This window comes from Protopterus annectens, chromosome 2.part0 (genome assembly GCF_019279795.1).
Source record: "Protopterus annectens isolate FY-2018-M chromosome 2.part0, PAN1.0, whole genome shotgun sequence".
In the NCBI taxonomy this organism is placed as follows: Eukaryota; Metazoa; Chordata; order Ceratodontiformes; family Protopteridae; genus Protopterus; species Protopterus annectens.
In genome coordinates this window covers 469,995,595-470,015,355 of record NC_056728.1, presented here as the reverse complement: position 1 = coordinate 470,015,355, position 19,761 = coordinate 469,995,595, and positions in this window count along the sequence as shown.

Genomic DNA, 19,761 nt, shown 5'->3' with positions numbered 1-19,761 from the left:
GAATTCCTAACTAACTAGTTTGCTACACTACAGTATTGCACAGTTATGACAAGTGCCACAGAGCTGATATGGCTGATACATGGCCAAAGGGTTATTTGAAGGTGAATGACATTAGCAGGTGTGCTAAAGTAGGGCAATGGGAGGTGTAGTGCTTGTGAATGGCTTCAAAATCATTAATCTCCACACACACACACACACACACACACACACACACACACACACACACACACACACACACACTTGCCAGTACTGAGATGCATAGGTTCATTGCTTCACAGCTGTGTAATAGGTTAATGGGCCTGAAGGCTGTACAAGGCTAGGCAAAGGGAATACCTTGGCATCAGGCCACATGACAATAGTCTCCAGTGTGGCTCAGGGGTGTAGTCCTTGGAGTGGTCCCCACAGGGGGGTATTGTATTCACCATCCACTCATCTGGGTTACTATTGTTAGTGGCCAGTGATGTGCATTGCTTCCCATGTATGTGATCTATATTCCATAACATGGACAGTGTCTGGGTTGTGCACATGTCCCATACGCATGTTCTGTGACATGTGGTAGTGTACTTGAGGTATCTGGAGCATGTTATGTGGACAGATTGTTATCTTCTGATGTAGCATTCCTGATCTCATTTGGTGAGGCCTGGCTATGGAACTGAGGTCGTGCTTGCACCTACATTGACAGCATGATACAGGTATTCAGTGGAGTTAGTGGCATCTGTCCATACATGGCATGTGTATAATGCATGGTATTCCCTTTGTGGGTTACATTTGAAGGCTCTACAGTTGTTGCAGGCGTCCAGTGAGGAACATAGCAAAAGGACCACTGTAAGCATTTATTTGCCTACTGTAGGGATGGAACAGGGTGCCTTGCCCTTTTACTTGCTGGATAACACACACTCAGTCAGGATATGTAACACATCACAGTACTTTCTGATGTCAGTGGCACTGTTGTGGTCAACAGGCATGTAGTCCACTACAATCACACCATGGTTACTATCTGTGAGGCAATATGCAGGGAACGACCAATATAGTGGTTGTTGCCTAGCCAAGTGTGTTTGTGTATGAGACATGGGTGGAGAGTGTTCTCTGAGTAATACAAGGGTTGTCTATATTATTCACCAATCCATAATGTAGGGCTATGGATTGTCTACAACAGTCTCTCTGGTGTTTGATATCTGTTGTCCTTGTAAGGTGGACATTGTTACATATAGTAGGTCCTCAACATAAAAATTTAGCAAAACCCACTCCACAATGCATCCTGTTATTGCACAATCACAGCAACCTCCACACAGGATACTGATGACAGACACACACTTGCCAATACTGAGATTCAAACCCCTACCTAGCTATGTATTACTACTACAGTGTATTGCATTTATCTCATGCAGCACAGAGCTTATTGGATGGATGGTATCCCAAGGTAATTCTAAGGTGAGGAACATCACCAGTCCCTATAAATACTGGCACTGGGTGATGCAGTGAGTGAGAGATACCAAAAATAATTTTATTCTAACCACACATTTACCAGTGGTGAGTTTCAAACCTCTATCTAACAATCTTTACTGACCATTGTGCTACATGTTTACCACATACACTACTAACCTGACATGGTTTAGGGTTGGCAACAGATACTTCTCAGGTGGATGATATCTGCAGGACTGCTAAAGTCAGGTTCTGAGATGTGTATTGGGTGTAAATGGGGCCAAAATTGTTAAGGTACACACACAAACACTTACCACAGATGAGATTTAAACCCATGCCTGTGTATTTACTGCTATTACATTGTTCCACATTTATGGCACACACCATGGAGCTTACAGGGTTATCCTTTTTCCAATGGGGTATTTCAAGGTGACTGACATCAGCAGGCTTGCTAAAGTAGGGCAATGGGAGGTGCAGTGACTGTGAATGGACTCAATACCATTAATCTCTACACACACATGTGCACACACAAACACACACACACACACACACACACACACACACACACACACACACACACACACACACACACAGAATTTCACAGTTGCCATTAGAACTCCTACCTAACTAGTATGTTAAACTATAGCATTACACAGTTATCACACGAGCCACAGGGCTTATGAGGCTAACAATTGGCTAGTGGGTTATTTCAAGGTGACTGACATCAGCATGAGTGCTAACATGGGCAATGGGATGTGCAGTGTGTGTGAATGGACCATAAACCATTCCTCTGGAAACACACACACAACACTCAGTCACACACAACTTTACATTTGACAGGACTGGGTATATAAATGCTAGATGAATACTGATTTGAACTATCATGTTGCACAGTTACCACAAGCACCACAGACACTATAGGGCTGAGGGCTACCAAAAGCAAATGTCTACAGTGATTGACATTGGCACATCATGTGATATTGGCCAATTGTATGTGTGGTGGGTGGAACAGGCCTCATGATGGCAATCTCTTTGTCACTGTCTGCCTCTCTCTTCCCCACATATGTGTGTGTGTGTGTGTGTGTGTGTGTGTGTGTGTGTGTGTGTGTGTGTGTGTGTGTGTGTGTGTGTGTGTGTGTGTGTGTGTGTGTGTGTATGTTTGACCTATTACAGTGTGTTGGCCTTGGACATGTGTGAGTATTCCTATCCAATGTGTATGCAAAGCATGAATGGTGTGCAATGTGGTGTGTGTGCACAGACATCTGTGACTGACAGCTATGTATAGTCCACTGTTGTTGTCAGACATGGGCTTCATTCTCTATGTGTTGAAGCATGCCCAGTATGACCTTCTGTACTGAGTGTGTCAATCCATTCCAGGTAATTTGTACTCCAGTGCAGGATTTTGTTTTCTACCCCTAGAGCTAGCATCCTGTTTCTGCAGGATATCTGTAGATAGGTTGACAATGTGGAGTCACAATGGGTGAAAGATAGTGAGATGCTATAACTGTTGTGTCTCTGTTGTTTGTGTTACATGGCTGGTGTTAGCAGAGCTATTCAGGCATATGTACTGTTTTACATATTTTTCACTGTTTTTGTGATGTATTATGTCATCAACTACTGACAGATATACTTATTTACTCACAGTTATTTCCTGTGAAATACAAGATGAATGAAGCTGTGTCCAGTATTGTGGTCTGCAGCCTACATATTCTTGCACACTCATGGTATTCTGGAGGGGTAGCTGCAGACACTTGCTGATGTGTCTGTGTAAATGGTCTGGTACCTTGTTACTGTGGTGGCTAAGGAATCCCTGCTTGTACATCTATCGACATAACAGAATGGTCATATCCTGCTTTGGCCATAACTCTCAGCTGTTCAGATTCACCCAGGTTACCCAGAGGCAGGGCTCATATATCTGGTCAGTTCCCCTTCACATTGTGGTTTACGAGCAGGTTTGTAGCCACCCATTACTGGGTTTGCAGGCAGGGCTAGTATGGGTACACATCAGAGTTTCAGACTTCACACACTCCATTGCGTGCATGCTTCTATACCCCCCAATCTGTTATTCTATCCTCTTCCTAACATTATGCAAGCGATATCTGAGAAGTATCCCTATAGTTGTCCCTTCATCCCAGTGGTATTTAGGGCTGCTAACCTGTATGTACAATTCCAAATGTGTGTGCAGTTGACAGTTAAATTTTATATACTCTGTCTAGGGTACTTCCACCTGTGTACTGTGTGTATGTCTGGGCCCACATTCATGGCATGTCTATCTTTCAGATGGAGACAGATATTGACATCTGAACAATGAAAATGGATGACTGCTGAAATGGATCTTGCTGGGATGCATTGTCGTTGGCACTGCAGTTGTCAGAACATGGCTCTGTCATCAACATTACTGGCCATAGACCACTGGGACAAAACCCTCCATGCCTACATGCTGACCACTTCCACTCAGTATACAACACACAACAACCTAACACACAGAGCCCTGCATATTGTACACATGCAACAATCTATCCTGTAAATTGGGGCAGCTCAGGTAATCTGTGTTCCACTGTTGTTTATGTTACTGCATTTCTACATAGGATTGTGGGGTTGGGGCACACCTAACAACTGTAAACATTTGCTATGACTGTACTGGGATTTCAGGTACTCTGTTGGCTTCCATTTTGTTTTGTATTTTGACCTATCATGCAGACTAGAGGCATATCAGTAGAGTACAGATCTTAGGTTTTATTGACCTACATTTCAGTTTCAGACTTCTTACCCTTCAGAACTAACATACAACTCCTGGACCTGCTGTAGTCTGTCTGTGTAGGTCTGGAGGGGGGCTGTTCTCAATTGCCATCAATTGATGGCCTTAGCATGGCCTTTCTTTGTGGTCATCTACACCTGTCCTGCTGGCTGAGACTGTTGTTGGATATGTGAGCCTCACTGACATGCATGCATGTGTCCTATGGACATGCATTTGGGCCACCACATGTACTGCAGTGGGATTTGTCACCTTTTCTAGTACTGCCTACTTTGTTGACACCAGTATTTGTTATGGATTTCATGCTGCCCCTATAAGTGTCCACTATCTGCTGCCATCCCATTCAGCCACCTGATTCCCTTGCATGCTCACATCCATACCATACATACAACTAGCAGAACATACCATGCCATTCAGCAATTGATAGGAAGAGGGATTTACCTTGTGGCTGTGGAAGTATTGAGAATGGTGCTGGAGGGATGACTATTTTGGATGCACATAGTACACTCCCTATACATGGTAAAGCACAGGTAGTGTCATGTTTAGCATTCCTTTTACTGTATGTGTGAGTCAGAGTGAGGTGTTATTCTCTGGGTTCCTACTGTGTCAGTGTATGTGCTGTGTGTTGCCTCTTTGCCAAAGCCTGGGCATACTGGGCATGCCTCCTTCTGCCTACATGAGCAGGCTTAGGTTGTTCCTCCTCCGAGTCACTCTGTGCCTATGCTGGCCTTGGCAATGGTGTAGGACTGTGTGGCCCTGCCCGATGCTGTTCCTGCTGCAGCTGTTTCTGCAGGATCATATTGTGTAGCATGGCACATACAGTAAATAGTTTTGTACATGTAGCTGGGGAGTACTGCAAGGCTCCACCAAGTATGTCCAGGCACCGTAACTATGACTTGAACAATCCAAACACACACTCTATTATGATTCTGGTTTGTGTGTGTGCCTCATTATGGAATTCTTGTTCGGGTGTTTGTGCATTTCTGATGGGTGTCATAAAACAACAACTCCAGTGTGTATCCAGCATCCCTCACTAGGTGGCCATATGGGATGTCCCCACTGGCAAATCTCTCGTATAGCTGTGGCATATGCCAGATGTGGGAGTCGTGATAGCTGCCAGGGCTGCCAGCACACACATTCATTGTAATGGCCTGGGCATCGCACACGACCTAGCAGTTGATGGAGGGGAAGCTCTTGCGGTTTATGTAGACTCTACCCCTCTCATCAGGTGGTGCTTTGATGTGTATGTGCATCCAGTCTATAGCACCCACTACCTCAGGGTATTCTGCTATTTGGTGGAAGAGATGCATATTGCTGGTCAACGTCTCACTGGTGTTGAGGAAATATATGTGCTCACCGGCATGTGCTGACATGGTATCCAAGAACTGGTGGAGTACCCTGGATGCTGATGATTGTGAGATCCCCATGATATCTCTAGTTGGACTTTGGAAGGTACCTGTGGCTAGTTTTCTTAAGCCTACACATACCTTGGTATCCACTGGGATGGGTTCCCTCTGTTGGTTCTGTATGTGAGGCGTGGCTGGCAAAGCTCAACAATTTACTGTAGGATGTCTCTGTCCACCATATATTACTCCACTATCTCCAGCTCATGTAGCCTGTGGTAGGTTACCCTGGATCTGTACACTCTTCTCCTTCTCCTCACTGTCAGTTGGTCATCGGCATTCTCATCCTCACCACCCTCAGCCTCTTCGACATATTATTGTATGAGAGCGACAGCAGCCCCTATCATTTTGTTAGTTTTGTCAGGTAGAATTTCCCTGTCTGTGTACACTGGTGGTGTAGAGTTTGTGGGAAAAACCAGAGCGAAAGGTGTTTGCATAGTTTATAGTAGTGTTCTGGGCTGAGCTGCTGCCTGTGTAATTGGCTGATTCTGATACAGTTTGCCTGCCAGCTATGCTAGTTCTCCTTGATTGCCTTCCTACTGCTGTTTTCCCTTTCCCCATTGCTTTCCCATTTAAGTCCCAAGGTGCGCCACTCATACCCAGTGCTCAGATGTGAACAGTGCTATTTCTGGGTGGGGGGGTTTGTTTGTTTAAAGCCTGGTGTGCAGCACGCCCACCCGTTTAGGCAATATAAACACTACTAGGCAGCCTCAGACACACTCCCCCTTCCTTAACTGTGCTTACGTAAGGGCAAACAGAGCCACAGAGCTCCAATAAGCTTACAGCATGCATGACACTCCCCCTTACGAGGTCATCTACCTCTTATGCTTATACCATGGTGTTGCTGCACCTACACGGTTGGGTGCAAGCTAACACTGTGGGGAAATCTGTGATTCAGTATCAATTCCCCCTCATTTGCATACAACTGACTGCTAATGCATGGTTACAAAACTGACACTCTGCCTTCCCCCTTAGCAACCACTAGTCCATGGTATTGTTGTCTTATGCATGCCATTGACTATTATGGAAGAATGCTGATTTTGGTTTAAAAGCTTATTTCCAACTTTTTTTCTTATTTTCGGTCCAATCCCGTTTGCACACTGCTGCCCTACGCTTAAACTGCCGATATTGGCCAAAAACAAAAGTTATTTTTTGTAATTTTGCAACTATTTGCCATGCCAATGGTCATATACTTGGCCATTGGCATACTTACTGCACTGAATACATGCTTTCTTTGGAGCTATCATGCCTCTGTTTTGTAATTTGCAGAAATTTATTCAGTTAGTAGCCTAATACATTTCTGCAGGTTACACTATTCCTACACAAGACTGCCTGCTTCCTGGATTGCTAATTCACCTCATTTGCATGGTTTTCAGCTGCGAATGGGGTAATTAGCATACAGGAGCTGTGTCCTTGCAGGAATAGTGTAGGAGTGCTCTTGCACATCCCAGGAGCTTGTTCCTGGATTGCTTGTCGGTCATATTGCATGCAGTAGCTCTTGCACTATCTCTGCACGCTGTGCGGAGCTTGCTGAATCCTGGGGAATATTTTATGATTTCCTGGTAAGTCAGTGAGGATTGCATTCACTAAATAAATCGCAGACATTTCAGTTTCAGACTTCATATCCTTCATCGAAGCATGCTAATCTAAAGTCTGTTATTCTAGCAACTTTTTAAAATTCATAAGCACAATATTTAAAATCTGTTCCTGATTTTGGGCATTAGTTCCACCTCCACCATTATTTTTTGGATATTTCTAAAAGTCTTGTGCTAAACAGTTGGAAAGTGGAGAGGGTTTAGCATAATGGCTAATGCCTTTACCCCATAAATCAAGGTTCTGAGTTTGATCCTAATGTCAGGTTATTGGCTAGGCTTAAAATATTCCTTTGGTGCAGTTAGTCTAGTGTTTACCACATTTCAAAAGACCAAAATTAAAGATAACATAATTAAGAACACTTCTAGTACCACTAATACTATGCTAAGCTAAATATGAGTGATTTTCTGGGGTAGGTCTTGAGTGCATGTTAAAAATTAAAATGTTACCTAGTTTTCTTGGGTCAACTTAAATTACATTTTAACCAAGCATTTTCTCTGATAGCAGCAGTTGTAACTAAGGAACTTGAACAATTACTGAAGAAACAGAAGAAAAAAAAACCTACATCTTCGGTGATAGCCTGCCTCTGGAAATATACATACTAGGGAAGGGGATGTTCGCAAAAATATATGCATTTGGCTAATTATCTTCTTTGCACGAGTAATGCCCTTCTTTCTTGGCGATAGAAAGTTATTTCTTCAATCTTGAAACATACAAAGATATAGTTTAAGTAGGCTACAATAAGCCAGTATCCATACTAAACAATTATAATATTTTTAATACTATTTTGCTTAATACATCATTAACTTTTTCTAGTAATCATTACCCAAGACCAAACAAGTTTCGTCCATGGCTAAACCACCCTTAATAACTTGATAATCACAAGCACACAAGACTGAACATCTTGCAAGTAGGATTTGGTTGTGGCAAGCAAATCTGTTATTTGCACCGTTGATGTTTAATACTTTCAACAACAAACCCTGGAGACGTAGTGATACACTATCATTCTGAATTCATAGCATCACATTGTATACAGGCGAAGATTTATATTTTTAATGTCTTCCCAAAACACTTCATAACAACTTTCACTATAATTCTTTATTAAAAGGTATTGTTTCCTGTAAAAAAAATCACAATTGCAGAACTGTACTTGAGAACAAGGTTGTTATGTCCTGGTGTTCGTCCTGGTGTTCCTCTTTTTTTTGGGGGGGGCAGTATTATTTTAAAATTTCTGTTTCTAAGGTTCTTTAGAATGCTAAAGCATGATAACAGGAATTTGTCATATGAGAAATTGTCACTACACAGCTAGGTGTATAAAACTTGTTTGTAATCTCAATTCAAGGACGGATTTTCAATACATTTTTTGTAGCAGGACAAAGCCCACCAATGTTCCCCTACCTCTCTTACTTAATATAGTAAACTCCATGGTTGAGTCAATACAAGGAAAGGAGAAAAACCTGAATACTGAAGATTCAAACAAATGAGTTTTCATCCAAATAAATGTTTCCCTGATTATATTTTTCTGAATATCTTTTATATTCATAACATGCAACTTGAAGTTGGTCCCAGAAGGAGGTACAGTATCCTAATCCAGATAGTAAAAATTGAAATAGAGGCTGTGAATATATACAGGACTCCTATATTTTGTAATTTTTATTACATAGATCTTTTACTTTGCATTTTTTGCCTCCAAATAAACTTTGATTTCTTTCTCTCATAACTCCGTTAGTTACTGTCTTCACCTCCTTCTGTTTATAACAACTGTGTAGTTATCAATTGCCCTTCACACTGCAGTTTTATTTAATTCACAGTGGCTTTCCAGTGTTTGCAATGTTGGTGGTTACAAAGTTCAGTAGCTGCACCTTTTTAGACATCTGAATATGTATACAGGAGATTCCATGCAATATAATATAAAGTGGAATGACAAGTGGGAGATTCCCTGCACATAATATACAGTGGAATAACAACTGGGAGATTCCCTGCAAAATAACATGAAGTGGAATAACGATTTAATAACTGATTTGTATATTTTAGTACTAGTTGATTCAACAGATGAAGATCAACTTCTTAATGGTAATGATTTGTGACCCAACATATAAAAGTGTTTCTGAAGAGTTAGTTAAGATTACCCCTAGTTTCTACAGTTGGACCTGCTGGGTAAAACATGTATGTTCTTTGCAAAATATAAGTTATATTGCTCCTAGTTTGTCACATTTTTTTCTAGAGGTCCTTAATAACAATTTTTATACCAGAATCATCATGGTACCTAATGGTGGCAATATGTTCCTAATTGACAGTGACGGCTGGTGACTTCAAATCAAAGGGGGCTGCAGGAGACAGCTGAATGGGTGGGGCCAATGGGAAGGGGTGTGACCAACTAGAAAGGGGCAGAGCTATGCTCAAAACCACAAAAAAATGAGACTTTAATTAAATATGCTGTCCTGAGTGCCAAACCATCATTATGAGAGTCTAATCAAGACAAAAATGAAGTGTAGAAGAAAAAAAATATTAAAATGCATTGATTACATGACAGCTTACTTAATATCTAGATGGAAACAAAAAGGTTGTGAGGCATGACATGAAAAAATAAATTACTTTTTAAATATATTACTGGAATGCCAGTCAAAATCAAGTATAAAAAAGCAAGCAGCATTCAACTCAAACCACTTCTGGCACTGCAGTTCTAATTATAATTTATATTCAGCTTTATAAAAGTACAAGTAACATGCTGAAAGTAGCAATCTCTGTGATACCCCCACTTGTAAAAATGTTTTTTATCCAAAAAAGACCTGCTGCCTGACAACAACTATCTACTTGTTTAATGGGGAAAACATGATCAAAGTAAAAAAATGAACAGCAAACAAGAAACAAGCTCAAGATAAATTGCAAAAAGGATTACTGCACAGGTTATGTGCCACACATGATAGATTGACATTCTGTTTAGTTTACGGGTAAAGATGACTGCAAGTCTCCAACAAATGTAATGAGCTTCTGAAAATACTGTAATCCCATCCTTTATTACAAATACCGTCATAAGCATTTCAATACCTAAGGTTTATACGTTATCTATAAATATTCTCTGCATGGCAACAACAAAAAGGCTTTCAACATTGGTAATTCCTTAACAGTATGCTTATTAAAGCTTACTTGCATCTTACAATCTCATACAAGCTTACCTGATAGTCATTAAAGCATTGTTACTTAAACACAGAGCAACAGGCACTGCAACAACATACATTTTCTAAATAATAAGAAGCATAATTCAGCAGTATGAAAATACGACAGAAAACCAGAACATTCTGCAAAATCAAGGAGAGATGAAAAGCCACTGTAGTACTTGTGTCTACCTTGGATGGGGGGATACTCTGCACACTTACACTGCATAACTGCTCCTTGTCTTGCTTGGACACATCCAGAGTCACTACATTGGGGAGTAGGGGTGCAACAAGTATATCACAATTTGAAATGTCACTGGCTGACAATGATGACCCGGACACATTTGTCATACCTCTCAACCTCAGAGCAAGAAATCTGGACAAAGCCATAAATAGAAGTGGAACAAAGGCCCAAAAATAAGGACATTTTTTTTAAATATTGCTCTTATAAACTTAGGTCTTACATTAGTATGAATTTTCTGAAAGCTATGAAATCTGAAACTCAAATGTCTGTCATTATTTTCTAACTTCAGTCTTTAATGATTTGCAACTAATTTGCCAGAAAACCACAATTTTATGAAAAATGGACCATAAATGTGATGCAATAATATAAAATAGCCATGCAATACAGCTAGGAACCTGTCAAAGAAGGGACACTTTTTTAATATTAGTACTGTTAAGTTGAGCAGCTGACAAAATAAGAGAATCTACATGCATTTCTAAAATAAAAGTAATCGATAACTCTGATCATTACAATTATTTATTAATTGTAAACCCTCCACGTTTTCTTCCAAAATTGCCATTTTGCAGAGGGATTATTGGGGGGAGAGCAACATTTTGAGCTAAAATCGGGGACAGTTGAGAGGTTTGGATATACCTAATTCTATAAAGTGAGTTATTTGCTTGTACCCCTCAACCTCTTAATGAAGGAAATCTGGACAAGGCAAAATATATTGGGGGAACATACAAACAGGATTAAAAATTGCTCTTGTATAAACTTAGACAGTTGATAGAACAACAGTTCTTGCTTTAGCATGCATTTTTCTGAAGGCTATGAAGTCTGAAACTCAATGTCTGCCATTATTTAGTGACTTCATTCCTAAATGTTTTGCCAGAAACCACAAATTTTATGAAGAAAAAACACAAAATAAGAAGCAAAAATCTATTCATTTTGTGAAAATCTGGACAGCTGAGAGGTATAGTTCAGCTGGGGCTGTCTTTGAGTTTGCTGCCCTTCCCCCCCTCACAAAATCATGGTTGAATGGGACCTCCCCTCTGCAGCCATTCCAATATCCCATTACTTGGCTATTTCACCCTGTTTACCATAAACAATGTAATGTACACACTCCTTTACTTCTACAATGATTTGGATTTCATTTAAAAGTTTAATTTTACATTTTACAGCACAAAACACTAATAGACATCTGATAAACTAAGCAAATGCAGTTTCACAATGAAAATAGAATTAGCATTAAAACTTCTCTGCCCTTGAAACTCACAGTCATTGAAACAGCATTGAAACTCACATTCAAAGGAAATACATCTGCCAGTAGCAGATAAAGATTAAGATAAGGTAGAGCTGGGACTCACTGTTGGTCTTTGTTGTTTATATATATATATTTCTTGTCTTCTGTTGTTCAACTTCAGACAAGAAGTAGAAGCTGGACTCACTTGTTGTGTTGTTTATATTATATATATATATTTCTTGTCTTCTGTTGTTCAACTATTAACTTTGGGCTGTTTTCAAATCATAGGCCCCTTGCACACGAAACATACACGTGTTCGTTGATAGACCTTCCTGATTGTATTAAATTATATTCCTTATATAATGCAGTACAGTTGTTAAAGGGCATTTTAAATTGGTTGTTTTGAACATTTTTCCAGTAAAAATGAAACACAATGCATGCACCAATAATGACAAAACTGTCCATTTCAGAACATTTCCATCATAAAAGTCTATTCAAACTTCTACAATCCACCAGTATCAGTAAATATGCACAATCTCTGCAGAAGTAAAAGTCATCTAAATAATTCCACATTAAAGAGATTTGTAACTAATAAAGAGGTTTCTGCTAGCAAACAACTTTATATTTCATTGCTTAATCTACAAATAAAGTGCCTGTTGCCCTTGAGGAATACATTGCTTATGTTACATTTAAAAAAAAATGATACACTAGTAACATTGCAATAGGGAATGGATGGCAAACAGATAATAGGTTCATAGTTACTAGGTATCTCTGCCAAAGAGGACATTCACAGGACTGCAGCATCCACCCCCTTTAAAAGTACAACACAGTACAGTATCAGCAATGCATCTACATACTGTAGGAGTAGAACCCACAGCATTCCACATTAAAAGCAAGTACACTACCTTTTGTGCTATTAACCATGCAAGCTGACTCTGCATAAGCAGCACTAAACTTCTCTTCCCCTGAAGCTCTCAGCTCCTTGTAGAATCCACTTGACACTCAACTGTATCTCTCAACTTTGCAGCACAAGAAATCTGGAAAAAGACAACATTTATTGGGGGTGGGGACAAAAGCCTAAAAACCAGGGACACATTTTAAACATTGCTTGCATAATCTTGGAAAGTTGCTAGAATAAAACTCTGTGTTACCACCATGTATTTTACTGCCAAGGCTTGAACCCAGGACCCTATACACTAGGATAAGAGCAACACACCAATATGCCCAATCAGCTATTTTTTAAAAGACACGAAGACTGAAACTTAAATGGCTATCATTTAGTGAATTCAGTTCTCACCATAGCTCTCAACCTCTTAGCACAAAAAAATCTGGACTTGTATTTCAAACTGGCTAGATAGCTTGCTCGCATGGAGGCTGGGACTTTGAAGCTTCAACAGACCCCAAACACAGGTACTGGTGTGTTTAGTGGTGTGTTGCTCTGACTGTAGTGCATAGAGTCCTGGGATCAAGACTTGGCAGTAAAATGCATGGTGGTAACAGTATTTTATTCTAGCAACTTTCCAGTAGCCTTTAACATGTTTAAGACAGATACAATCCATCCTGAGCCAGGCAATAATGCTCACTATCATTAACAGTGGAATAATCCCGGACATCTCCATTCTTTAATACTATTATAAATAGATAATTAAGCATTTAACATCAACATTTTCCTGTTTAGACTTTTAAAGTAGGGACTCCATTCGACAACACTTGAAAAATATTGGTAATCCTATTGGCCATTTTATCTTTCTGTGTAATAAAGCAGTTTGACTGCTTCCCGTGCTGCTTTTGGGTAGGTATCTTACAGCAAATCACTGATTCCAGCATGACAGATTATGGCAGAATTATTTTTTTTTCCAATTATGAATTTTTCTTTCTTTCCTGCTTTGAAATCTTTATGCTCCTGATGTATAACTACTAACCTATGCATGCAGTTTTTACATTATAAAAAGTGGTTATTCCCTTTGCAGTGGAATCACCATTAACAAATGATTGCTGATTTGCATCAGCCTGTTCTGCCTCCAAGTCCATGGGTACAGCATTTGAGCTACATGTTCATTTAGGTTGTGATTTTCATTTTCTAACATCATTCATTCCATGGCTCTGCATTCACTACTGCTGAGTGTAGACATGTCACCAGCATAGTGTAACATAGTTTTCTGGTATTTTTTCCTAACAGTAACATTCTTTTACAAAAATTCTCCTCAGCTTATTAACTTCCTCTTATTACTGTTTCTTACCCTAACTTGGACATTTGGCGATTTAAATCTATATGTTATTTTCAGAGGACACTGTCTCACTACTCATGTACCATGTTTGCTTACCTTAGGTTGTATTCTAAACTTGGTTCACTATTAACACATTATTCACTTATTCCTTGTGTGTATATTATGGATTCTTTCGCTGTGTCATCGCATACCCAGTAACTCTATGAGGATGAAAATTTGAATGTAGGGAATGAGGCTGGTTGCATCATTACATCATGATCATTCTGCAGACGGTAAGCAGGTTTTTAGCTGATAAACAGTGACAGACAGAATACAATGATGCACATGCAGACCAAGAGCTGCCTGGCATACACAAACTGTCTTTGCATGTATTGAAGCTGATGCAGTCCAATTATCACCCTTCCTGGGCAATCATGGGCTCCGAAGTAGACTTTGCTGAGGCCTTACATGCTGTGTCATGCATGACTGCAATCAAGCATGATAGGACTGAAAGATGCTATCTTATGCATACCCTGGCAATGGATCAGTTGACACAGGAATGCATAACTGCATTTTCCAGCCATATTCAAATCATACAATATCACTAGTGCCAGTTCACAACATTGGCATGTGACATCTGTGCCCTGGATCATACACAGAATGCCTACCATGAGCATGGAATGGGCATGTATAGTTCAGGTTGTTGGGAGTCCATGGTCTTGTTATATATTCGGATTTTGGGCAATGTGTCACCCAGCAGTCTTTCTAGGTCACCTGATCTTGTATCAAGTCCATGAACACTAAGGAAAAGCTAGGCCCTGATATCTGGATGAGAGATGTTGACCCCCCACCACCACACATACAGTATGAGTCCATACCTAGCTACTACTGTGTACCAAGAGACCTCTGAAGTGGAAATGCAGAGTTTATTATCAATTGTGCACATGATAAGGGTAGACAGGTTCATGGGATGTCCTTCATGCACACTGTGGCTGACCATGTTGTAGGCTGTAGTTTGCCTTATTATGACCTGCACTGCATGTCTGTTGTACTTACAATATGTATTTGACTAAAACTGGCCTGGCTATACCCTGCTAGCTGTAAATATGGTAGATCTTTGTACTTTATATAATTATTATTATATGATAAACTTTATGATTATACTTGATTCCACATCTATTCCAGTCAGTGTGCTCTATGTAGATAGCATAGCTGCAACAGACCCATTGTGGACATCATGTTTATCTGTGCATGATACACACATGGCATGCTGTTTTACATAGTTTTCTACCAAACATTGCTTTATCAGTAGCACTCAGGCAAATGACATCTACCATCCTCTTGATAATTGTATGTTGTTTCTCTTCCTTCCTCATTTCCATCATCATCATAATCCCAGTAATGTTTTTTTAGTGGTAAATCTCTGTCATTCTGAAATGGGAGGTAAGCATATCTGGATGTTATCATACTGGGCAGTGTTGCACAATATTAAACAATCTAAGCTATTTTCTTAAGTGTCAAATAGATAACACCATTGGGTGTACCCAAACACCTGAATCAGAAACTCAAATAATGTGCTTAACCACATTACTGACCAACCTCTATACCTCAATCTGTGTGCCTTTTTTGCAGCTAATTGAGGATTGCAAACTGGTGTTACTAGCCAGGCTACAAAGGCTACCCACTGATACCTACAAGACATAATTCAGTAAGCACTGTACACTTCTTAATGGTATCTATTACATGAACACTCAATTACCAGAACATATTTTTGTACATGAGCCCTGAACAACAATATCTCAGCTCTCATTCTTGATTAGTGGAAGGTCTGTGCAGTGGCCGGGTATGTTACTTATTATTTTACCATGTATTGCAAACTCTGTTTCTCAGTTCAGTGAATGTTGTCTCTTATGATTAACATTTCCCTCCGGACTTTGGGGACATTTTCTCTTGGTACAGAGCAGTTTCATGACTACATGGTGCTCAGCTGGCATGTTTGAGAATTTATACTGTCGCCATCCTCATGATATTCAAGATTCAGGAGGATGTGTTTGAGGACATCCCTAAGATATCAACCAAGCAGTACTGAAAAACATTTATCTGGGACTAAAGTGTACTCAGGAGGCTAAATATATGCAAAGAACAAGATAAGATTACAGGACAAGGCTTTAGTAGGTGAAGGGGTAAAACAGCACTGTGAAGGCATACTATTGCAACTGACCTGCAAGGAGAAGTAGGGGGGCCAAAGAGTCAAAGCGATACTTCTAGAAGAATGTATGGATATGGCAGGGGTAGAAGATTAAGATAGACTAAAGGAGAGGACAGCAGTAGGAAAGAGGTGGGAAGGGCTTCAGAACATTGTCATGATGATTTGGGACTGGATAAATGTGCAAAGTCTGGAGGAGACTGCGAGAGGCTAAGCAAAGGATCTGAGGACTAAAGCGGGCAAGTTGATCGAGCAGTCAAGTAAAAAAAACATATAGGTACTTTAATGGAGCACAGAAGAACAGAAAACAGGTCAGTATCAGGCATGTCAAAAGGGACAGACAAGGGGAATTACTGACATGGGAAAAGGTGTTCAAGGGTGTGTGATGAGTAGGATGGTAGACAGGAAGCCAACAGATGGAAGCAGGGGGACAGGAGTATGGAGAGGCTACAAGGAAGAAATAGAAGGTGAAAGAAAGGAAGAGCAGTCAGGAGAGAAACAGAGAGACAGAGCAGCATGACTCTAGTGTATATAGGCAAGGGAAGTGGGCAGGTTGTAGAGAAGAGTGAGAAGTATCAGATAGAAGCCATTGTGGGAAAGAGGACAGGATGAAGCAGGCAGGAAGGGAAGAGGGATTTAACGAGTGTGATTCAGGGAGAACAGTCATTCAGGAGGTCATAGTCAGGCAGTCACAAGTGCCTGCAAGGTACAGTGCTGACAAAAGAAGGGCAGGCAGATATATGTTAAAATGTACCGAGGTTACTGTAGAAGATACAATCAGTATATCTTTAGGAAGTAAGGCAAATGGAAAGGAGTCTTGTAAAAGCAAAACAAGATAAATGTCTAATTCCACCAAGGTCAGCCCAGCAGAGACAAAGCTGATTGGAGAATAAGAATTTTGTATATAGTAGCTCATGTGGAAACAAACAGCCAAGGGGAAGGGAACAAAAATGGAGCAATTGGAAGGAGGAGGATGGTAGTAGCACTATACAGAGAAACAGATATAGTAGTACCCTCATAAATGCTACTTATTCTGAGACACGATGTGTAATGAAGGAAGGAGTCTGTCAGGACAACTGCTGGTTCTGAGAGTGGGTGAAGGGAAGGGAACATTTAGAATTCAGGACAGCCTATGAGTTTAAGGATCCTTTCAGCAGAGATGTGTTACCTCAGCCCCCATGGAAAGTATTGCTAAAAGAGGTGATTAACACATTTCAATAACTTTGCTTTAAAGTAAGATACAAAATGAGAAGGAAAAGCAAACCAAGACATCAAAAGTGACTGTTTGTCACATGGCAAGGATAAGAAGGTAAAGGAATATGAAAACTGACAGTAGGAAAAGAAGCAAAGAGTAGAACAGGAGGGTAGCATGAGGCCATTAGGAAAGAAAACAGATACGAATATGGAAGACAGGGAAGCAATGGGAAGGCAGAAAGGAATGGGAAATGGTAAGATTGCTAGGCACCCAGTATTACTGCTGCACAGGTTAAAACAGCACTGTCTAAGGCCAAGAATACAGCTTCTATGGGACCTGACAAAATCCCTGGCTGTGTTCTACATGAACTACAGAGTGAACGGGCACCTCACTTGTGTGCCCTGTTCAATCACAGCCTCACCTCAGGCTTTGTCCCTACTGAATGGCGCACTGCTACAGTCATTCCTCTCTACAAAGGAAGAGCAACTACAGACCCTGGGAATTATCACCCCATTAGCCTGACAAGTCTGATATGCAAAGCTATGGAAAGCGCCATCATGGACCCAATAAACAAAGATATAGGGAACCTCCAAACTCTGGATCCCACACAGTTTGGTTTTGTGAAGGGTAGATCATGCCTGCTCAACCTGGTCAACTTCTTTGAGTCAGTCACCAGAGCTGTGGATGAAGGCAAGGTGGTTCCTACAGCCTACCTTGATCTAGCCAAGGCCTTTGATATCATTCCCCACTCAGGAATCATAGAAAAACTCACAAAGCTAGGCATCAACCCCAGTATCACTAGGTGGGTTGCAAACTGGCTCACAGATAGAACCCACAGTGTGAACGTAGCTGACTCCAAGTCAGACTGTCAGTCATGAGTGGAGTCCCACAGGGTTCAGTCCTGGGTCCTCTCCTGTTTGGTATCTACTTCTCTGAAGTCCAGGCCAACAAAGCTGATTGGAGAATACAAATTCTGTATTCTACATGGACTTTGGCTGACAAAGTGCACAGACAATTGCAAGTTGGGAACCATAATTAACTTCCCAAGTGATGTTGACATCCTACAGAAAGGCCTCACTGAGAGCAATGACTGGTGTCAGAACCATGACCTTAAGCTCAATGCCAAAAAAATGTGTCATCATCCCCTTTGGGAAAAACCCAGTTCCATTGAATTACCACATTGATGGTAGTCCACTGAACACAGAAGGCGCCATAAGAGATCTGGGAACACAGATTGACAGCAGCATCTCTTTTGACCACCACATTGCCACTGTGGTCAGAAAGTCCTTCTACGTGGCACATCTCATTACTAATGGTTTTACATGAAGGAAGAAAGAGGTCATTGTCTCCCTCTACTCTTCTTTCATTAGGCCAATCATCGAGTACAATGCCCCATTTGGCATGTACCTCACTAAACACCTACAACAACTAGAGAGGCCACAAAAATACCTCACAAAGAGGATCTTAGGTCTTAAACACCCAGAAAACTCCAACTATTCTCTGTCTCATATCGCCTATTTAGAGGCGATCTCTGTTTTGCTTACAAAGCCATGTCTGACCCAGCTCTGTTAGAAATGCTACATCTAAAGAAATCCCAATCCCTCCACACTACACACTCCAGAGACCTCACCCTCATTACCACAATCAACAGAACAAGCTGGAGGGACAGGTTCATAACCCAGAGACTGCCCATGCTATGGAATAGACTTCCCATAAATGTCAAGCGGAGCGCCTCACTGGCCCTCTTCAAGAGCAATCTTGATGAGTTGATGGGAAATAGAAAATTCACCCCAGGGATCACTCCAGTGGCTGTACTTGACAGAGGCACTGAGAACTAAGGTTGGGTGGCACGATGCCAGGGTAATCCTATGGGCTAGGCTTGTAAAGGCTCCAGGGCCATTAGCCTTGTACACACGTATGAACCTATGAGAAAACAATGAATTTATACCACTTGGAAAAGGAAATTTTACAAAAAATAAATGGAAATTAGAAGTGGGAAAGTAGATAAAGAGGGCATGTGGCACAGGGAATAAAAATATAAAGAAAGGAAAATTATGGGAAAAAAGTACAGTGAATGGTAGAATTGTGAGGGGTACATTTAGGCTGGTGCTCAACTATTTCAGAAGCATGGGGAAGAAGCTGGCTAAGATGGCATGCTCATAGTGGGGAGTGTGACTGACAGACAGTGGAAAAACAAGAAAAATGTCCAATGATTGGATGGTCGTGGAGGTGCATGGCAAGAGGTGTTTCAGGGGAGAGATAGGACAGGCAAGGATGTGTGAGGGCTGGCAGTGAACATAATGGGATGGTTTCTATGGTTACATTAAGAGTGGAGATGGGAAAAGAAGAAAGAAGACAG